At 37.7% G+C, this 24443-nt stretch overlaps 1 protein-coding gene across 2 annotated transcripts in view; it reads left to right on the top strand.

Moving 5' to 3' along the window:
• Nucleotides 1-24443, top strand: part of LOC101737535 (mucin-2) — a 95289-nt gene that overhangs the window by 21841 nt on the left and 49005 nt on the right. For both annotated transcript variants that reach the window (XM_004925398.5, XM_021347508.3), the window contains exon 2: nucleotides 14074-14106. The gene's annotated coding sequence lies outside the window, so the exon portion shown is untranslated. The remainder of the gene's footprint in view (nucleotides 1-14073; nucleotides 14107-24443) is intronic.

Here is a 24443-nt window from a genome sequence, read left to right as displayed (position 1 = left end):
CCGGGAATCAAACCGGTTTCAATGCACACCCACGTGCACTGAACGCACCGCGATGTCAATAAACACAAAACGAGAATTAACGGTAGTGGATGGAGGATATCCACGCATTTCTCATTGATTAGATTGGCTGATAATACATAAGACGCGTTATATATTTGTACTGTAAAAACTGAGACCTTTGGAACTCAGATTTCAAGGCTGGTGGCGGCATTTACGTTGTAAATGTCTATGGATTCCGGTAACCACTTAACCCTAGGTGGGCCGTGCCCTCGTCCGCCCATTTAGACAATAAGCAAAAAAATGTGTAAATCAGTTCGGTCATCTTGCTAGATTAAGTAACAAAGATTTATGGAGCACAAACATTCGTCAAATTAGCGAATGTGTTTGAAAATAACTCCACATTGCATCGTGTTGCGCAGTGCTGAGGGTCATGACCTTTACGGAGCATTTTTGCTCGGACTATGTTCCTCCATTCCTTCCTGTCCTCTGTGCAGTGGATAGCGACATTGATGCTGGAGTCCAATGTCGTCTTAATTTGATCGGATCAGCCCATTCCCTATGGCCTATTCCCTTCCACTTTGACGAGTCGTTTTTAGAGATTGTCACCCTTCTTCTTGGCAAAAACCTTTAAATTTAACAAAAATAATAAAACAATGCAAGAACTTTTCACTACTTCGGTATTCGAGTGCGTAACGACAAACACCAGATCGGGATTCAATCTGAGAATGCGCTCTGAAATATAAACTCCAAAAAGAGTGTGAGTTTCTGTACTTGATTTTGTGCATGTCTTTTGTATTGACATGACATTTTAGGGATTTGATCATAAGAAAATAACATGATTTCATTCCTTCAAGTATTCATATCGAGGGGTGAAAAGCTCTTATAAGTTTTAAGCGACATTTGTCTTTGTAATTAAAACGGCGCTTTATTTGGTATTACCATCAACAGTTCGACGCTTTTAATTGAACGTCAATTAAGCTTACTTTATTCAAATTAAGAAGTTTTTTGTCGTAATAATTTTTTCAAATTTTAAACTTCAAATTGCTCTCCTGTAAAATTCCAAAAGTTTCGCTGAAATCAAATAGGCTTTCACCCCTCGACTTGATAATACAAATATATTACCGAAAAAAAAACCACCTGTGGCACTCGGGGACTGCTTGCCGCGGTAAAGCTATTGCATAGCATTTTTTATCAACTTATGCAATTATTATTAGACAATAACAATTTAATATTATAACAATAATAAAATAAGACCACGCTATATTTATAAACATTAATCAAAGCAAAACGTTGACTGTCCCCTTCACACTCATAACCTAGACCGCGCGAGAGAGAGATGGGCAGACTTTTCATGATGCGCATGCAGTGCGACGTCACGCCGCGCGCTTATTCACAAACACTACACAAGCGCAACGTGTAAATGTGTTGAACGCGACCTAATTGGTAGGCAGAGTGGGGGTGTTAGATTTTATTTTCGTTACGGAATTTCTTGATTCGGTCGCCGTGCTCAAAGCCCGCGATAAAAGCTATGCAATCGCTTAAAATTTACAGCGTGATTAGGTGAACGTTATCAGGGCTCATCTAGGGTTAAGTGGTTACCGGAGTCCGTAATCATCAAGACGTGAATGCCGCCAGCGATTTTGGTACGTAAGGTCGAAATCTCAGATCTTCTACACGGCTGTCACATATATCAATCCGGATACGTTCACGTGCGGGCATAGCATACGTCCTAACATCGCTAAAGCTATTTCGTAAGTGAATGCAATAAAACGTTTGCGAGTTAAAATTCGAATACAATACTCGGCTTAAACATTACGAAACCAGTTATCAGCCAGCAGTTTAGTTCAATTTGTTAATGTTTATGAAACTCCTCGGGGTCTTTCCCACGGCGTGTTCAAACTGATTGTTTGTTCTAATCGATTGTTATTGTTGTCGGAATGAAGTAATTCACATATGGATTAAATTAATACACTTTAAAAAAGATGGCCGATGAAATGAATAGTCAAATGATGCAAGTGGAATGATTGTAGCAAGTGGTTCTTAACGGTGCGGATTCACAAGACGTGCAACCAAGAGTGTTATTAAGAGATTTTTACTGGTGGTAGGACCTCTTGTGAGTCCGCACGGGTAGGTACCACCACCCTGCTTATTTCTGCCGTGAAGCAGTGATGCGTTTTGGCTTGAAGGACGGGGCAGCCGTTGTAACTATACTGAGACCTTAGAACTTAAATCTCAAGGTGGGTGGCGCATTTACCTTGTAGATGTCAGTGGGCGCCAGTAACCATTTAACACCAGGTGGGCTGTGAGCTCTCCACCCATTTCAGCAATAAAAAAAATATAACGCATTTTAAATACGTCCCAAAAACATATATAAAATTGGTATAGAGATGTATAAATGGCACAAGCTTGTCGGAGGCGAACAACTACATGCGCACAATAATAGTAAATTGATTTGAACCGAGGTCAATTCGGTCTAAGATACGAGCCAGATAACGGACTAATCTATTGAACGTTCTTAAACTATATTCCCCGAGTTTGTGTCTTTGCCTGTTGTATCTTTATTGAGCGGACAGTTCAATACTTTTTATTGTAGAACATTCCATCGAAATCGACATTCAAGTTTATGGCTTAATGGTATCATTCGTGACACATTCCTGCCGCAAGTTAGCGATTTTTGAAGTTATACTTCTTTAGGCGGGTTATGAAAAATTGAGAGAGTGAAACAGAATGAAGTTGCCTACTAAATCGCTCATTACAATACGACCGACGTAACTTGGCGAGTCTGAATATAGCCGCAGGTGAACTTTCGCGCATGTACACTCGTAAAAAAAAAGTGTTATTAGCATTAATTTTTTAGTAATATAAATGACAAAATTATTATTTAATATAATTCATACTAAATATTATTAAATTATTAACATTAAATATTTATTATTAATTATTTAATATTAAAAAAAAAAAATTAATAATAATAAAGTATAACTTCTTACCCTTTTTTTAGTAGAGCCCTTAGACATAGAATGCCCCCACTTACCTTGATATATGAAGTCGAAATGTGAACTGATTCAATATTAGCTTTCTTGCCTTTTAAACGAAATCTGAAAACAGTGTCGTGACTGCGACGTCAGCGTAGCATTGCTCTGTTAGCTGGTGGTAGGACATCTTGTGAGTCCGCACGGATAGGTTCCATCACCCCACCTATTTCTGCCGCGAAGCAGTAATTCGGTTTGAACGGTGGGGCAGTCTTTGTACTGTAAAAACTGAGAACTTAGCACTCATGTCTCGAGGTGGGTGGCGGCATTTACGTCGTAGATAGATATCTATGGGCAACGGTTACCACGTAACACCAAGTGGGCCGTGAGCTCGTCCAACTATTTAAGCTATAAAAAAGGTAGATGTTAGCAAATGTCAGTATGAGCCCCGTGAGCTCGCCTACACATTCGGTGAAGCTTTTTTTTTTAGCTTAAACCCACGAGGTTACAAGCAGTAGGGAGGCAAAAAAAAGGAACGGAAAAGCATGACTGCTTCCCGGCAGAAAAATTCAGCACTATGGTATCCATACGACATCCATACGACAATACTATAAACCTACCGCCAGTATCTCTACGCAAAACAAAAAAATTATAATTGCGAACTTAGCCGTATTTTATCAAGAAGTTATTGATTCATCATGTAAATTATTGCAAAAAAAAATTGCACATGTAATATTTTCTTAGAAAGATTGGTACCTGCTTTCGCTGTTCGACTACTGGCACAGTTTGCATCGTTCGATACGAGCGCACCGGGCGTCTTGTGCCTTAGTCGACGACGACCTGGCAAGTATCATCTGTACCTATATACATATTAAAACGTGAAGTAAAAACTTTGTACCCCTTTTTACGAAAATTGCGCGGACGGAGGAGTATGAAATTTCGTACAATAAAAAAAAAAAAAAAAGAGTGCAGAATGCTAATATATTGTTAAAACTATGCAAAAAAAATACATTAAAACAATAAAAATATATTATATTACACACACTACCATGTATTTGACACACACGCATATATATTCTTTTGTTAAAGTCTGTGGTCTATTGAGAATAGATTAATATTATTTGTCTTCTTTTTTTTTCCATTCTGTTATCATAACTAGTATACAATGTTTTCGCCACAACAATTAATACTTGTATCTTTTAATTAGATAATTTTACAAGTCCAGCCGTGTCGGAGAATTACTAAAACCTAAATTGTGATTGTTTGAGACGTTAAAATAGTGTATCCTAAACAACCAGTTTGGATAAGACAAGTATCTTACTGAGGGTCATTAGGTTTTTTTTTATTATCGAAAAATTACTGGTGGCCCGAAGGCCTTTCCAGTTTCACCAGGCGTCCTTACGGATCCATCAGATCCAATAACCTTTGCATTAGACGCCTTCAGCTCTAACACTAGGAGCTGGCTTAGGAACCCCGATAACCGTACTCGTCGAATTCGACAAAGAGGTCGACGTGCAATCTAACCCATGAATCAGCTCTCTGAGTTTCTCGCCGGATCTTCTCAGCGGGTCGCGATTCCGATCCGGTAGTAGATTCATTCGCGAAGCAGCTGCTCTTGAGCTGTTAGGTCTCCTTCGGGTAGCTGTTAGCAAATCGCACCCCTCCTGGCTGAGCCTTTGCTCGCCCACCTGTCCTGGTGAAACTGGAAAGGCCTCCGGGCCACCAGTAATCCTTCAATCATAAAAAAAAAAAAGTTTCCACAGGACAGGTGGGCGAGCAAAGGGTCAGCCAGGAGGAGTATTATTTGTCTGTGGTGTATGTAGTCTTGGCGAAATTTGTGAATATCAATTATTGTATAAATGTGACAATAGAACCATAATAATGTTCACACTTATAATTTCCACCAGTTTCGACCTCTGTGCGACCACTAGTTTCTGAAATTACTTAACGCAGTCTCTTGGTGTGTTATTATGAGATTTTTGTCCCTACCTCTTCGCTGCTAAGAGACTATACCAGCTACGCCCTGACGGGTAGGTAAGCTCACGGGCTCAACCTGAGTGAATTTGCTAACGCTAGCCCTAGCAAGAGCAGTGCTTCGCAGAATCTAGAAACTCAGAGCACTATTATGAGATTACACAGCAATAAAGCAGCTAATGACCTCGAGATACGAAGTCGGCAAAGCTACTAGACTCACCGCATATAACTAGTGCTGGTTGTTCTTCCAACACTGCGATATTAAATAATAAGACACATTGAAAACTCTCTAGAGATCAAAGTGAAAATTCCATTTATCATCAATCTCGCGTTGACCATAATTGGTTTTCACTTCACTATCGTTTTCGTTGTGAATGTCTCTGTGAACACACTTTTGCCGGCGGCGCGTCGACTAAGAGTGATAACATGTCAATAGCAGCCTCTTATCGGGTCTGAGTTGGTCATTGTTATTGCACATTAAGACTGTAGTCAAGATGCGTGTTTATCTGCACTTAATGATGTATAAATACTTATTAGTAAATGCGGGATTGTGTGTATATGCGTTGTTACGCTTTCACATTTTAACTATTCGACGAATCATCATGAAATTTTGCGTATACTTTATCAGCAGTACTGTAAAGGGTATTTTTTGGTCCGCAAAAGTGAAGCCGTCGGTAGAAGCTAGTTATTTGAGATGCTACTAACTTGAAACAGCATCACCTATGTTTTTCCGTTTGTTTTGTAAAAGGCAACTAAGATTAACGGATAATGGGCAGCAGCATTCTCGGAGAATTGGAGCAGCATGTCGCGATAGTTAACTAGTATTTACTGGTGGTGCGACGTGTTGTAAGCTTGCACGGGTATGTACAACCGTCCCGCCTATTTATGTCGTGAAGTAGTTACGTTTTTCGGCTTTGTGTTAGAAGAGTTTTAATACAATACAATTGAGAAATTGTCTTCATATAACAAAGTTGATGGCGGCATTTACATTGTGATATTTTTTTTATTGCTTCGATGGGTAGACGAGCTCACAGCCCACCTGGTGTTAAGTGGTTACTGGAGCCGATAGACATCTACAACGTAAATGCGCCACCCACCTTGAGGTATAAGTTCTAACGTCTCAGTATAGTTACAACGGCTGCCCCGCCCTTCAAACCGAAACGCATTACTGCTTCACGGCAGAAATAAGCGGGGTGGTGGTACCTACCCGCGCGGACTCACAAGAGGTCCTGCCACCAGTATAGTATGATATCTATCAGCTTTGGTAACCACTAAAGGCCGGGTAAGCTGAGAGCTCGTTCATTTAGTCAATAAATAAATAAATGTGCCTGCTATAAGGTAGCAAAACATTTACGAAGTGGGCAGTCGCTTACGACGTATATGAAGCGATTCGTGCACAATGACAACGCAACTTTGTTACAATAGGAATGGATGAAAAGCTTTGTTAGTAAATATATAAAAAGACAGCAATTTGTAACACAAAAAAAGAATTATTACGTAATCTGCGAAACATAAATATAGGCCGTGGAGAATGCGAGTGATAAAGAAAACAATATGTCGTAAATAGTCGTAATAAACAAATTGGATGTCGATGCGAAGTCTGTGTGATCGGTCACGCAACGGCGGATCCAGGGGGGGGGGGGGTCATGGGGGTCATGACCCCCCCTGAGCTAGTTCCAGGACTTGAACTAACTTGGACTAATTGAAGAACATCATGATTTATTTATTATCTATTGTTATCAAAATTAAATTATAAGTTCTTAACTTGCCCACGACTATGTGACCCCCTCCTGGCGCCAAAGCTGGATCCGCCCTTGGATCGGTGTTGTAAAGCATGAAGTGAACCTGCCAGTTCTACATTTATTAATACAATGTACAGTCGTTTCGCATTTTTTTTTTTGTAATCAGTTGAGATTTTGTATTTTTTTTATTTATAGAATTTATCAGATTATCGATTTTATCATCGATTTTATTACAATCGTATTTCTAGCTAAACGATTAGATTTAGGTTTTGTTGTTGTGCTTAGTGACAACAAACAGCCGGAGCTCATACACATCAACAACGTAAATGGCTCCAGTAACCACTTAACACCAGGTGGGCTGTGAGCTCGTCCACCCATCTAAGAAAAAAAAAACATCTTGAGATATGAGTCCTTAGTCTCAGTTACATAGTAAGTTACACTAAAAGATAATACGTACACATTTATTTATTTATTTTTTATTGCTTAGATGGTTGGACGAGCTCACAGCCCACCCGGTGTTAAGTAGTTACCGGGGCCCATAGACATCTGCAACGTAAATGCGCCACCCACCTTGAGGTATAAGTTCTAAGGCCTCAGTATAGTTACAATGGCTACCCCACTTTTCAAATCGGAACGCATTATTGCTTTATGGTCGAAATGGGCGGGGTAGTAGCAAATATACAAGAATATATTTATTTCTGAATTAGTCATGCATTCCAGTTCGAAGGAACAGTTTTTATAAAGATAGCATAAAAAAACCAGCCATTACAGCAGCGGGCGGTTCGACGGCTCCGCGTCTGTCTGCGGACTCCGATAATCACTTAATACTAGGTGGGCTCGACTCGACTGGCAGATACAAAAATGTGATATGGTAATGCATTTAGCGCTTTATTTATGAATAAACAAATACACTCAGTTTTAGATCCTACCTAATAGGATACTATAATAGCAGCAAGAAGCTGCTCTTGATTCTCTTCCGAAGGCAGTCGAGCAGCTGTTAACAAATCCCAACTCTTCTGGCTAAGCATTTGCTTGCCCACCTGTCCTGGTGAAATCGGAACAGCCTTCGTGCCACCAGTAACATTACCTTCCAAAAAAAAAGTTCTCACCAGGAAATAAAAACCCGATTGCAGTGCCACTTATTATCGTGTCCAAGTGTAAATCTATACCGTCCGAAGACAACCAGAAACGTTCGTATACCCACGCCAATTATTGATATAAACGAATATACAACAAAAATGTCAATCAAACGAATTCAATATCGATTATTTAACAGAAAAATCGATGCGAAAATTGCGAAATATGAAAAACGACTTAGAGGAAAAACTCGTGGCGTGCAAGTAGAGAAACTCAAGTGAACGAGCTATGCATATTTACATTACAGCTTTCTCGGTTTCGTTTCAGGCTACGAGCCATTGAGTGTGGTTTTAAAACGCGAAAAATAACGTTATAACGTAATTGCTATAGCTCAGAATAAACATTGGACGAGATATACACGGTTTTAAATCTCGGTCAGGTTAAAACCACAATTCACACAATGTTTTTCAGTCGTAGTATGAAACGTTATTGATAAAAGTGAAATAAATCGAAGAAAAATCAAAACACATCCATTTTAAACGCAAGCACAAGCAGCAAGCGAAGTCACAAATGTCAGTCGTCAGATTAAATTCAGTGTTGTCAGTATAAAGAAAAATAATTACATGAAATTCATATATCGATTATTTTTTTAAATAACCGATAATTGATTTATTTCTTAATCTTTTTTTTACGAGTACACATTATTTTGTATTTTTTATGTTTTTGTTTTAGTTGTACCTACATATTTAAATAACAATACTAGTAAAGATTTTTTTATTGCTTATATGGGTGGACGAGCTCACAGCCCACCTGGTGTTAAGTGGTTACTGGAGCCCATAGACATCCACAACGTAAATGCGCCACCCACCTTGAGATATAAGTTCTAAGGTCTCTGTATAGTTACAACGGCTGCCTCACCCTTCAAACAGAAACGCATTACTGCTTCACGGCAGAAATAGGCAAGGCGGTGCAGCGGTGGTACCCACCCGCGCGGAGTCACAAGAGGTCCTACCACCAGTAATTACGCAAATTATAATTTTGCGGGTTTGATTTTTATTACACGATGTTATTCCTTCACCGTGGAAGTTAATCGTGAACATTTGATGAGTACGTATTTCATTAGAAAAATTGGTACCCGCCTGAGATTCGAACATCGGTGCATCGCTCAACACGAGTGCACCGGACGTCTTATCCGTTAGGCCACGACGACTTCTAAAATATAATATACCTAGTCAGGTCATAAATTCTGTCACATGTTTAATGTAAAATAATTGAAACAAGTTTATTCATTATGTAACCATTCATATACCAAAATGAACTTAACAAAACATAGATTCTTATGACACTAAAGTTTATTTAAAATGACCTCCGTGATTTTGAATACAGGCCTTCAATCTGCGCGGCCAGTCGTCTATCGCAGCACGAACGAGGTCCATGTCAATATCGGCGGCTGCCTTAATCAAGGATGTCTTGAGTGACTCCGAATTGGGATGAGGCTTTGAGCACGCCTTTTCCTCCAAGTGTTGCCATATCTTGTAATCTAACGCATTCAAATATGGACTGGAGGAGGGCCAGTCTTCGTGCCGGATTAAGTCAATTTCACGCGCCGCCAGCCAGTCTTGTGTGCTCTTCGCTCTATGAGCTGGCGCCGAATCTTGTTGGAATACCCAGTGCCTGTTATTGAACATGGTATGAGAAACAGGTTCCACAAGGTTCGTCAGGACTGTATTTTGATACACAACTGCATTCGTTTTTACACCTTTCTCACAAAAATGTACCTCTGTTAAGCCCCAATAAGAAACTCCCAACCATACCATGAGCGAGGATGGAAAATGACCTCGTTGGACACGCGGAATACGGTTGCTCGCTTCTTCACTACTGTGTGCGTACACCTTATCATTTTGTTTGTTGTAGCTCTCTTCTACGGTAAAAATTTTTTCATCCGAAAAAAGAATTTCCCGAAATTTTTTTCCCGCTTACCGCTTCAACAAAGCGCGGCATCTCTTCAGTCTCAGGTCCATTAGACGAGCATTCAAACGATGTCCTGTTTTTCTTCGATATGCCCGAAGCCCTAAGTCTTCATTTAACACCCTTTTCACCGTGGTTCTGCTTAACCCCATCTGAAGGGCCAACAGTTTCTGCTTACGTTTGGGATTTCTTTGAATTCGCGCCTTCACAGCTTTTATCACTGCTGGAGTCCTAACAGACCGAGGGCGACCACTTCTTGACCTGTCATCTACACTAGAGTCTTCATTGTATCGTTTGATGGTACGATAAACGAATCTTTTGGTTATATTCAAATTTTTCAGTATGTTAAAAATTTGAATTGCCGCGTAACCGCAACGATGCAACGCAATAACTGCAACACGGTCTTCTTTAAGCGTCCACTCCATATTTAAAAATGAGTAAAATTCTAAAAGTATACATTTTTATTTTCATGAACATGTCGAAATTCGAATTCAATAAACTTTTTTGTGGCCAGCATTCTAAAAGAAAAGTTTTTACTGTGTGATAATACTTATGACTAGTTAGATAGTAGGCTGATTCAAAAAAAATGATTAATTTTTTTTTTTCGAAATCCTCATGGAAAAACTTTCGAAAAGGTGTCAAAAAACGCCTGTAAAAATTAGAGCTCTTAATATTAATATTAAGAGGTCGCGCATCGCAGATTTCTATTTCCTATTTAAATAACACGGAAAAAAAAATTTTTTGAATTTCGGAATTTTGTAACTCTTAAACCGCTTTATGAACTGCCAAACCAAAAAGTACTTTTATAGGAAATTTGACGCTCTACAAAAAAGGTCTCCACAACGTTTTCGATAATCCTTCCCATTTCGAAGTTATTCGTGGTCAAAGTTATATGTACAAAAAAATTACAGGTTTTTTTTTTTTGATAATATTATTAATCTTTTTTCCAAAATTTTGTTATTTCATAGTGTGATTTAATAATTAGAAGAGTGTTTTATGTCTTTTTTATGAGTAATTGTGTCAGAAAAACTTTAGTTTAGGCGCTTTTTATCGTAACACTCAACTGACATTACTTTTCATAAAAAAATAAATAACCAACTGTAGCCTATTTACAAATGATGTGCGAGAAGAGCACTTTTTTACCGACATAACCAATAAGTCACATGTTATGTTTTTACTTCACACTGTATTTCATTGTTTTAAGCCTTTATCTCCACATTTCTTCGGATATTGTAATCTAATCGAATTGGAGTTATTTAGCTATTAATTTTCTCATCAAGTTAATTTAACGTAATCTTATGTAACTAAACTATTTATTGAAGCAATTATTGAAAGAGATGACCACTAAAAGGCAAAATTTTGAATAAAAGATTAATAATATTATAAAAAAAAAAACCTGTATTTTTTTGTAAATATAACTTTGACCACGAATAACTTCGAAATAGGAAGGATTATCGAAAACGTTGTGGAGACCTTTTTTGTAGAGCGTCAAATTTTCTATAAAAGTACTTTTTGGTTTGGCAGTTCATAAAGCGGTTTAAGAGTTACAAAATTCCGAAATTCAAAAATTTTTTTTTCCGTGTTATTTAAATGGGAAATAGAAATCTGCGATGCGCGACCTCTTAATATTAATATTAAGAGCTCTAATTTTTACAGGCGTTTTTTGACACCTTTTCGAAAGTTTTTCCATTAGGATTTCGAAAAAAAAAAAATTAATCAGTTTGTTTGAATCAGCCTAATAGATAGATAAACAATATTTATTTTAATGTAATTTTATTAGAGACTAATGGTGGGTGTATTGTGATACCGCGCGGGTAGGTACCACATGTTCGAGTTTTAGCGAGACTAACGAACAGCAATTCAGTTTTATACATATAGATAGATATATTTATTACAATATTTTGCCCGCATTCTGTGAGTTGTAGATATAGTAACTTTTAAGAAAATTATACTATTTCGATTTTATTATTTCGGATTTTTCGAATGTTTTACGGTTTTCGTGAAAGTGGCTGACATGATAGTTTTAATTATAGATATGTTTTTGTTCGATACTGCAATTTTTGGTATGGTATACTACAACAGTAGTCTGAAGGTCGATTTTGTACTGTTAACATAATTAATTTTTAGAACCAATTGGACAATTTCAAATAATTCTGTGCTCTGAGGAATTGTTCGAGATGATATCATCGTCTCTTTTTTACTATCGCACCGCCCACCACCGGGGTAGAGTTCATCCGTACTACCTGGAGCCGTTGTGGTCATCGAGGGTGCGGTCTTTTTTGCCACGTACCATCCGGCTATGGAATGAGCTCCCCTCCACGGTATTTCCCGAGCGCTATGATTTGTTCTTCTTCAAACGAGGCATGTGGAGAGTATTAAGCAGTAGGCAGCGGCTTGGCTCTGCCCCTGGCATTGCTGAAGTCCATGGGCGATGGTAACCACCAGGTGGGCCGTATGCTCGTCTGCCTACAAAGGAAATAAAAAAAATTAAGCATGAAATGTTTCTAAAAGGTATTTTTATCATTATTAAATTCCGAATGATTGGCGGCAATTAAGGCATACCCCGTATCATTGGAGCGATCAAAATTACGGCTAATGCAGACACGATACATAGTTGACATGTCGTGTGAAAACAAAGGTCATTCACTTTTTGATGACCCGCCTCTACACGGAAGGGTATTTCCAATTTTTCACAACATTTTCTTTGTACTACTTTTGTAATTCAATAATTCACCTCAATGATTATTTGATCACCAAGAAACCGGGTTTTCAGGAGCTCAATAATAATCTTAGGTCTATTATTTTTACTTTACTTAAGTAAATAAACTGTAGTTTTTATTCTAAAAGTCGCATAAAACTTTTTGGTTTGACTCTAGGATCACTTGCGTCCAAATTAAATAATACAGTAACTAATATGTTACTTATATTATTAACAGTGCAATGACTTTCAAAACATACTCAGGTTATTATTATTAAAGAGATTTTATGACCTGGTAACTAAGACCTTTAAATCATGTCTTATTTTAATTTATGTTCTTATTTTTATGAAAAATGATAATATGGAGTAAAATGAAATGAAACGAAGACAATTAATTTGTGACATTAATCAACTGGGATGAAATTAAATGAGATGCGATGAGATGATATGGGATGAAATATAATCTCAGTAAAATGGTGGTCTGTTACTGAGATTTTTTCAGTGGACTTTTTGGAGGATCCCGAGAAGTTACGTCCAGTGGCTTTGTTTCATTTTTCCACATTTGTGCACTTTCACAGATATTAAACAGTTAATAAACCACCGTTATCACACATTTAAACCCGAAGACACACTAAATTGACAAAATAAAACAAATCACACAACTTTACTCCTCGCGTTCCCGCCAAAAAGTCCACATACTCAGGAAGTGCTTTTTACAAAAATACCCTCGCTATGATAGGAGACAGTAATGCGAGGTGGAGGGTCCTCAAAGACTTGGACGGACTGCGTGACAAGAGAAGGGCATATAGAGATGGCGTATGATAGGCCTGAACAGAAAAAGAGGATTTGCAGCTCCGATCCTATAAATTGGGACGATTCCCAAAAGATGAAAACCTAGAAATGCTTTATACCATGTCAATTACTTAAAAACTAGATTTTATGCATTTGACTATTATTATATTTCCATTTGTCTAAGGTATATTGACTGGAGGCAAATTGTATATCGGACTAGATTTGCGGTAGGCAGCGGCTTGGCTCTGCCCTTGGCATTGCTGAAGTCCATGGGCGACGGTAACCACTCACCATCAGGTGGGCCGTATCCTCGTCTGCCTACAAAGGCAATAAAAAAAAACAACTAGAATTCTGTTTGTACTATTCAAAAGAAAAGTAATTATGTGTTTGCGTCAGCTGATTACCGACAGGTCCGCTTCGAGGGGAAGCTAAAATAAATCGTTCCAAATTTTGGGAGGTGGCTTTAAGAACCTTGTTTTAGTTCACGACCTTGTCTATATGAAAAATATCTGTTAGAATCTTTTGTTCAGTAATCAGTTCATGTTTGAATTTTTTTTTTTCGGCTCCATGTAGAAGCATACATTTTTTAAAACTTATTTTTCAGGAAATTTTAATAATAATATTCGTGCGGTGAATTTGTTTTTACACGACTATCCAAAGAAGGAGACAGCGTCTGTGTATAATACTATATTTTTTAAATCTTTAAACAGATTTGCACGTATCATTGTATCGTCGTATCATTCCATTGATTATATATATATTTTTAAATTTATTATCTATGCACCTATACTTTGAACTGGTCGCATACCTTATCCAATAAAATAATAACCGACTTTTTTCTTTGTTTCAGAGCGTTTCTTGAATGTCACCGATTTTCACAAAGGTAGGTGTATAATATTATAAATAAATTAATACCTTTAAAAAAAATGGTTATAAATTCACTTATATACCCGAGATATATAATGTAGGAAACATCCGTGGGTTTGCAGGCGAGACGCCTAGTGTTAGACTCCTAGTGTTCGAGCTAAAGGCGCTTAATGCAAGAGTTATTGGATCTGATGGACCCGTAAGAACGTGGGTCATAACGTGTTTTTTCTCGGGAGTTACACAAGTAAATCCCCTGTTCATTGTGCGTGTGAAGGCGGGAGTGTCCACGCTTCGTGACGGTCGCTGAGGAATGGTCGGAGAAAGCGTAAAGCTGTCCGCTGGACCGCAACTCACGCTCCGCGCTCATCACCGTTTAGGGCTGTCACTTCACAGAAAAAAAGTATAAGTCGCTTCACATTAAAAAGCAGGTACCACCACTCCAATGAAATACGTTCTTAATAAATTCTCACGATTGACTTCCACGGTGAAGGAATAACATCGTGTAATAAAAATCGAAGACACAAAATTATAGTTTGCGTAATTACTGGTGGTAGAGCGTCTCTTGGGAGTCCGTACCGGTAGGTACCACCACCTTGCCTATTTCTGCCGTGAAGCAGTAATGCGTTTCGGCTTGAAGGGCGGGGCAGCCGTTGTAACTATACTGAGACTTTAGAACTTATATCTCAAGGTGGGTGGCGCATTTACGTTGTAGATGTCTATGGGTTACAGTAACCACTTGACACCAGGTGGGCTGTGAGCTCGTCCACCCATCTAAGCAATAAATAAAAAAACTCCTAGTCACGATCATTCAGTACTGATATTGTATATCGCGTTATGTTTTATATTTGTAATTATAGTTGCACAAGCATTTCTTTCACATCATATCTCATGATGGCGCCAACGTTGTCATGTCTATAAGCTCCCGTAATCATTTAAAACCAGTTGGGTCGTGAACTCGATCATCCATGTTTGCTATTGCAAATTAAATCTTACTAAAAGGAATTTGTTCTATTTATGTAAGTTAGTAGTATATTATTTACAATTTGGTTCCGAGACCGGCTTCTTAGATCCTCAAATATAAAGAAAGGCAATAAAGAAAGATAATAAGTTATTTCAATTAATTTAATTGCGTGCTATTCACAGATAGCTTCGATATGATATAATGCAACAGTTATTAAAAGATAATTACTCTAATAAGTGCTAGTAGGTATTATTAGTTTTAATCTATTAATTGTTATTATTTGTACGGTAAATACAGCTTCTATTGTTGTCATTCGGTTAAACACAATAACATTTAAGCTTTCGTCTGTGCTTTAAGCTTTGAACATTTTGATAGATCCAATCTGAATAAATTTTTTTTTTTTTTTTTTCTTGCCTAGATGTGTGGACGAGCTCACAGCCCGCCTGGTGTTAAGTGGTTACCGGAACCCATCTACAAAATAAATGCGCCGCACACCTTTAGATACAAGTTCTAAGGTCTCAAGTATAGTTACAACGGCTGCCCCACCCTTCAAACCGAAACGCATTACAGCTTCATGGCAGAAATAGGCGAGGCGGTGGTACCTACCCGTGCGGACTCACAATCGTCCTACCATCAGTAAAACGTAACATAACGTTAAATGTATACAGTTATGTATATATAAAACATACAAATCAAGCGAATGGAAGGTCGGACGGCTGTGCACTTTGAGTCAACTCCGCGACCCCGCTCTCTGATAATGCACAGACCTCTCAGTAGTAATGCGTTTCGGCTTGAAGGGTGGGGCGGCCGTTATAGCTATGCTGAGACTTTAGAACTCATATCTCGGGGTGGGTGGCGGCATTTACGTTGTAGATGTCTATGGACTCCGGTAACCACTTAACACCAGGTGGGCTGTGAGCTCGTCCACCCATCTAAGCAATAAAAAAAAAAAAAAAAAAACCACTTAGCATCAGGTGGGGTGTGAGCTCGTCCAAACATCTAAACTAAAAAAAACGTTCGTCTAGAGAGCTCGGTATTTATCTATATATTAATACGTGAAGCAAAAACTTTGTACCCCTTTTTACAAAAATTGCGCGGACGGAGAAGTATGAAATTTCCCATTCTTATAGAGAATATAGAGAAGGAGTCCAGAATGATAATTTTTTTTTAATATTGTGCATAAAAATACATTAAATCGATAAAAATTATTACACACACTACCATATATTTTTACACAACACATAAACACGCACACACTTATACTCTGTGTTTATTGTCAAACTTTTGTTATTGTTTAAAGTCTGTAGTCAAATTGGTTATTTTTGTTTGTCTCTAATATTATTTGTCTATAGTGTAGTCTTGGCGAAATCAGTAATTATTGAAGTTTAATAGTCTTTTACAATAGAACCATAATAATATTCAAACTTATAATTTCAATTAATTATATTCGAATTTCGTCTACCGGGAGACTATTAGTATTAATATATTGGTAATAGCTTTTATTGGAATTCAAATGTGGATGGATAGATGCGATCGTCTGACTTCAAGCATTTTGGACAGCGTATGTATGGAAGACAACTCTCTGTTATTTGTAGTTTAGCGTGAGGCTTTACGATAAGTAGGTGGTAGGCAGCGGCTTGGCTTTGCCTCAGGCATTGCTGAAGTCCATGGGCGACGGTAACAACTCACCATCAGGCGGGCCATATGCTCGCCTACCTAAATGGGCAATAAAAAAAGTGACGTATGGGATATTGTGTACACTTGAGATACGGGGTCAGTTGTGGAAGTGAGCACCAAAAACTTCAGGGCCCTTTCAGCCCTGTCGTTCCATACTTCTTCCACTTCATTGGATAGAACTGGATGATATGTGGAATTGTTTCAGAAATTATTTAAGTCGATGCTTGCTCATCATGCAAAGCTATTAATTACTATAAAGCTATAAAAAAACCTGATCATTTTTTTATTTATCTTGGAAATGGTTTAAAAATTATAGGTATTTTTATAGTATAATTATATTTCGTCTTTAATTTATATTTCGATGCACCTATTAATATTTACTCTGCTCTACTCTATTATTTTTGGTTGACCGGAAGAGATTGTCTTAGGCATTGAGTCCGTCCAATTAGATAAATGAAGTGTAATAAATGGATAAATAAAATATATATGGAATAAAAAAAACCAGCAAAACACCAGAACTAATGTCGCGTTCTCTTACAACAACGCGACACGGAACATAATAATGATTGCCGAATGACATGTTTGTGTGTAAACTCATTATTAAAGTGTAATTCTATATTCGCCTAGTTTCGTAATGTTTGTGAGGTTTTGTGACTTGACCCGAATCGTGGTCACTATGATAATCCGTTTTGAATTGAACTCCAGCAGCGTTGTTATTGATGACTACACAAATGATTTGCGTAATTCACTTTTTTCAGTAGTCTAGAAAATATTTCTCAATATTCATTCTTTTTGACGTCGTACGTTTGACGAAGCGTGTTCGCGAGTGCCGTTTAGTGCTAAACGGATACAGTTACTAGAGTTATAGATAAAGTCCACTGAGCCTATCGTCGGATCACCTCATCATCATCAACATTAGTCCACAGTCGTCCACTGCTGGACATAGGCCTCTCCCAATCCACACCACTGAGTCCGGTCTACGGCTCTCCTCAACCACTTATTGCCGGCCACCGGTTGGAGGTCTTCGCACCACCTAGCCAGGGGGCGTCCCACGTTACATCTTCCGCTGTGCGGTCTCCACTTGAGAGCCTTAGTTGGATCACCTCACTGGATCGCGATTCCGATCCGATGGTAGAACCACCGAAGCACTGCACTTGCCAGGACTTGTGTTTGCAAATTCTTTCAGACTAAGCCCCGTTAGCTCGCCTACACATTCGCCGAAACCAGAATAGCATATCGAAGTTACTGGCAGGCAAAAGAAAAATAGACATGGTGGTTCAAAGCCCCAATTTTATTGTCTACTAGCTTTTCCCGCAATTCCGTCCGCGTGGAATAGGTACTTTGGCATAACGCAAAATTTTACCCCCCACTTCATTTATGTAGAAAGTGAAAATATTTTTGAATTATAGAATGTTAAGGAGCTATTAGTGCTCCACTTTTATTGGTCTTACCGTGATGTTATATTATAGCCTATAGCCTTCCTCCATAAATGGGCTATCTAACACTGAAATAATTTTTCAAATCGGACCAGTAGCTCCTGAGATTAGCGCGTTCAAACAAACAAACTCTTCAGCTTTATAATATTAGTATAGATGCCTATCCCATCTTTCAAACAGGGCTGCACGATTGCATTGCGACATAGTTTAGTAGGATACCATTGGTAAGGTATCAACAGCAACAATGTAATTCTCTTACCAAATTCGTAATTTTATGGTTCATTATAATATCTATATCGCTCATAATGTCTTAGCCTTATTGTGAAACGCGTTCGTTGTAGTAATTTATCTTTTGTAATAGTGAAAGAAAATGGTGTCGTAAGTTTTTTACTGTCAGACGAAATTTTAATGACATAGTTATTAAGCACGCCAATCGTCACTGGCAAATATCTGAACACGAACTAACAAAAATGGTCCGGAAAGTTGCACGTATGTCCAGACATAACACGAAATGTCAACTAAAATATCAGGAATTTACTGGTGGTAGGACCTCTTGCGAGTTCGCACGGGTAGGTACCACCGCCCTGCCTATTTCTGCCGTGAAGCTGTAATCCGTTTCGGTTTGAAGGGTGGGGCAGCCGTTGTAACTATACTGAGACCTTAGAACTTATATCTCAAGGTGGGTGGCGGCATTTACGTTGTAGTTGTCTATGGGCTCTAGTAACCACTTAACACCAGGTGGGCTGTGAGCTCGTCCACCTACCTAAGCATTAATAAAAAAAAATGTTACTCCGAAAGCCTTATATGCCGGCCTGCTAATATAATAATTTCATAATTTACTTGTTGTTACGGGATCGATAGCAAATTTAAAGGGAAAGTTACGTCTGCAAAGTAGGCGCACCGTTTAACTTAATAAGGAAGCGACGAATTGTCGGATTGCGCAAGAGCCAATGAGTCTTTGTTGGTTAGTTGCTGGCTGTTACGAATCCAGAACATTCGGCCTTGAATTCTATTTAAAGGAAATTGTCTCGATGCTCGGTAAGGTCATAATTGAGGCTGACGACGGCTTTAAGGCGTAATCTTTCTTCAGTTGTTAATAGCAAAATCCAGAATTGTTTGGCTTTATGCCTTCGAAATAAATTCGCATTATCTCGTTGTCATTGCCGATGTCTTTGATCAGGACAGAGCAGGCTTCATTTTTAATACGCTTTTATTAGCTTCAGGCGTACCTATGTATGTATGTAACGGAATCTTTGAACATTATTTTGACCCCCTTCAAAATGTCGGATTAACTCGAAATTTGGTATACTTATTAAGGAACGATGACAATTCAATATTTAAAAAATATTTAAAAAAAATTGAAAAAATTTAAATTCAACTAAAAAATTAAAAATAAATAATAGTTTAAAAAAACTAACAAAATACGATTTTATAGAAAATCCAACTAAAAAATAGAAAATAAATTTTAGTAAATTTGAACTAAAAATAGTGTAAAAAAAAAAGTAAGGAGTGCATGATATCAGTAGTTATAAATATTTTATGAACAGAAATGAGTAGAAGGGCTTTTTTGATAATATCCTGAAAAGCACCCCATGCGTTTTTTACAATAAGATAATTTTTTCTTACACTACTTTTAATTCAAATTTATTAAAATTTATTTTCTGTGTTTTAGTTGGATTTTCTATAAAAGCGTACTTTGTTAGTTTTTTTAAACTATTATTTATTTTATTTCATATATGGGTGAACTATTTTACAACCCATTAGATGCGTAGTGTTTATCGGAATCGCAATAGGTATCGCAATGTCAATGCCCACCTTGAAATAATAAGGTCGAAGTTTCAATAGTATTATAAAATGTCACTTCCGTCTTTCGGAACCGAAACGTCGGATTATTCGCGGCAGAAATGGGCAACATGATGCTATTTCCACATTGGCTCAGATTACAGGAGATCCGTAGTAATAACTTTAAGGTTATGAGACTTCATATATGTACTTTTATTGTATCGGCCTAAAAGATATGACGTCCGGTGTATGTTCAAATTCCACAGACAGATACTAATTTTTCTAATTAAAAACGTACTTAATATCATTTTTACGACTGATTTCCACGATGAAGGAATAGCATCGTGTAATAAAACTGAAACCGGCAATACCTATAATTTCCGTAATTACTGTATTGAAAAATAGACTTTAAGTTTTAAGATAATGTCTAAGGACTCCGGTAATTGATTGCCGGGCCGTGAGATCGTTCATCCCATTATACAATAAAAAATTCTAATTCTTAGCCGTATTAGACAAAACGGGCCCTTAAAACAGTCAAAACACTTTAGTAATATTAATCAAATAATTTATTTATACTTGTTATTATTACGGATACTTGTTAGAATATAATAATTAGTAAAAGAGAATTCTTGTCGGTCTGTTGATCCCAAATTACTATATAGTTTTCACTTTCGTGTAATCACTCCCAAAACGCGAGGAAAGTAAAATTTCATTACCATTAATTATTAGTTCTCATTTTAATTACTTTCTTTATGTTATGATTTTTATGTCTTAGCATGTTATTTATAAATTCGGTCTTTCTGCTGCGTACACATAGCTTGATACGTTAAGCCAACACACTGTCGTAATGACTACAAAAGATTCACTCGGCATTTCCCGGGTCGTGCCATTTACGATAAAAAATATTCTACGTGTTAATTCAGGTTATAAATTATATTTGGGAAATTCATTCCAATCGGTTGAGCCATTTCAAGTTTGTCTTTCACATGCATAATTTATATTATACGTCTAGTTAATATATAAAACATAACTATATAATAATCATCATCATCTTACTTTGTCCACTATCCACTGCTGAATTTTTTTTTTTTTTTTTTTTTTATTGCCCTTGTAGGCAGACGAGCATACGGCCCACCTGATGGTGAGTGGTTACCGTCGCCCATGGACTTCAGCAATGCCAGGGGCAGAGCCAAGCCGCTGCCTACCGCTATGAATGAATCTATGAATCTTTTTTTATGGCTTAGATGGGTGGACGAGCTCACAGCCCACCTGGTGTTAAGCGGTTACTGGAGCCCATAGACATCTACAATGTAAATGCGCCACCCATCTTGGGATATAAGTTCTAAGGTCTCAGTATAGTTACAACGGCTGCCCCACCCTTCAAACCGAAACGCATTACTGCTGACCGCGCAGAAATAGGCGGGGTGGTGGTACCTACCCGCGCGGACTCACAAGAGGTCCTACCATCAGTACAAATAATATAAGTGACTTAGCATAATAAATAAATAAACAAATAAAATAATAATAAAAAAGAAATAAACCCACATAACAGTAAGTATTTATTTTATAACATAAATATAAAGCAATTTTTTTCTTAGCTCATCACAAACCAAATAGTGGTTTGATAAAGTGAGTCAATCTATAACGCGTTGCATTGTTCGCCTCGAAATTCTGAAGTTAATTGGACGTGATTGTAACATAGGATTGTAATAAAAAAAGCTGATAGATCAACCTTAGATCTGTCACCCGTGACAGATAAGTTGCGATATTTCTTAACTGTCAGACGAAATTTTAATGCCATAGCTATAAATTAATAGGTACGTGAAGCAAAAACTTTGTACCCCTTTTTACGGAGGAGGACGGAGGAGTATGAAATTTCGCACATTTATAGAGAATATAGAGAAGAAGTGCACCATGCTAACATCTTTTTTCAATTGTGCATAAAAAATACATTAAATCAATGAAAAAACATTACACACACTACTATGTATTTGACACACACACACCCACATATTTTATATATACTGTTTTGTTTATTGTTTCGTTTCTGTGGTCAAATTGAGAATAGATTAGTTGGTTTGTCTTTAATATTATTTGTCTATAGTGTAGTCTTGGCGACATCTGTGAATATTGAGGTAGTAAGTCTTTGACAATAGAACCATAATAATGTTCAAAGTTATAGTTTAAAATAGTAATTATAGTCGAATTTCGACTACTGGGGGACCATTAGTAGCTATAAACACGCCAAGCGTCACCGATCACTGAAGAGGGGGAGCCTTTCTTACACACTCTCGTGGCCTCAGTATGTGAATTCATAGATGTAATTCCGAAGTTACGTTCAATATTAAAAAAATACCTAAGATTTACTTTAGTCACTTAGTAGTCGTCATACCTTTTTTATTGGTGTTGTTGGGAGACAAGCACACGAACCACTTGGTGCTAAGTAGTTTAAGTCGATTAAATAGGTAAATGATTTAGGCAAGGCCTCTGCCCCTGGCATTGCTGAAGTGCATAGGCGACGGTAACCACTCACCATCAGATGGGCCGTATGATCATCTGCCTACAAGGGCAAAAAAATTATTTCCATTGCGTTTATTTATTTTGAAGTCATCGTGGCCTAACGGATAAGACGTCCGGTGCATTCGTGTTGAGCGATGCACCCGTGTTCGAATCTCAGGCGGGTACCAATTTTTCTAATGAAATACGTACTCAACAAATGTTCACGATTGATTTCCACGGTGAAGGAATAACATCGTGTAATAAACATGAAACCTGCAAAATTATAATTTCCGTAATTACTGGTGGTAGGACCTCTTCTGAGTCCGCGCGGGTGGGTACCACCGCTGCACCGCCTTGCCTATTTCTGCCGTGAAGAAGTAATGCGTTTCGGTTTAAAGGGTGCGGCAGCCGTTGTAACTATACGTGAGACCTTAGAACTTATATCTCAAGGTGGTGGCGCATTTACGTTGTGGATGTCTATGGGCTCCAGTAACCACTTAACACCAGGTGGGCTGTGAGCTCGTTCACTCATCTAAGCAATAAATAAAAAAAAATACAAATTCAACAGCGCTACGTCGTAATTATTTACTCAAAAAAAATATTTCCTCAAAATAGGACGGAAAACAGGTTTTAACGAAATAAAAAAATGTAATTAAAGGAAAGATAAACATTTTAATTGGACGACGCTAAATTCTTCTCCGCGTAAATTGTTTATGAGCACATATAGAGTACATATATACTTACGAAAATAACTCACCTCCAGTATTTAGCACAGGCATTATTCGATACCGCTTCTTATAAGGCCGCGGCAACAGATATTGTAAATTTCAATGAGCTTCACCTTAATTTAAAACAAATTTTACGGTTTATTCCCGCCTTTTTACTGTCGTCATAGCGTCGTCCGTGTCACCAAGGAAACTACAAAGAGCTCTACAACTTCGGGAAAAATACAACGACAACAAAAAAAAACGCTAGATTAAACCGTAAAAATATTTTTAATTAAATCTTAGATCCGCGAAAATCAAAGACAATATTGTAAAACAGTTTTATCTAACCTCAAAAGTACGAGCGATAGTCACGGAAGACAGCATTTAGTAATTTATAAACTTTTTTATTTATATATTTACTTACTGGTGGTAGGACCTCTTGTGAGTCCGCGCGGGTAGGTACCACCGTCCCGCCTATTTCTGCCGTGAAGCAGTAATGCGTTTCGGTTTGAAGGGTGGGGCAGCCGTTGTAACTATACTGAGATCTTAGAACTTATATCTCAAGGTGGGTGGCGCATTTACGTTGTAGATGTCTATGGGCTCCAGTAACCACTTAACACCAGGTGGGCTGTGAGCTCGTTCACTCATCTAAGCAATAAATAAAAAAAAATACAAATTCAACAGCGCTACGTCGTAATTATTTACTCAAAAAAAATATTTCCTCAAAATAGGACGGAAAACAGGTTTTAACGAAATAAAAAAATGTAATTAAAGGAAAGATAAACATTTTAATTGGACGACGCTAAATTCTTCTCCGCGTAAATTGTTTATGAGCACATATAGAGTACATATATACTTACGAAAATAACTCACCTCCAGTATTTAGCACAGGCATTATTCGATACCGCTTCTTATAAGGCCGCGGCAACAGATATTGTAAATTTCAATGAGCTTCACCTTAATTTAAAACAAATTTTACGGTTTATTCCCGCCTTTTTACTGTCGTCATAGCGTCGTCCGTGTCACCAAGGAAACTACAAAGAGCTCTACAACTTCGGGAAAAATACAACGACAACAAAAAAAAACGCTAGATTAAACCGTAAAAATATTTTTAATTAAATCTTAGATCCGCGAAAATCAAAGACAATATTGTAAAACAGTTTTATCTAACCTCAAAAGTACGAGCGATAGTCACGGAAGACAGCATTTAGTAATTTATAAACTTTTTTATTTATATATTTACTTACTGGTGGTAGGACCTCTTGTGAGTCCGCGCGGGTAGGTACCACCG

This window comes from Bombyx mori, chromosome 21 (assembly GCF_030269925.1).
Source record: "Bombyx mori chromosome 21, ASM3026992v2".
Taxonomy (NCBI): Eukaryota; Metazoa; Arthropoda; class Insecta; order Lepidoptera; family Bombycidae; genus Bombyx; species Bombyx mori.
Note: the sequence above shows the minus strand (reverse complement) of the source record. Positions and strands in the feature narration are given on the sequence as shown.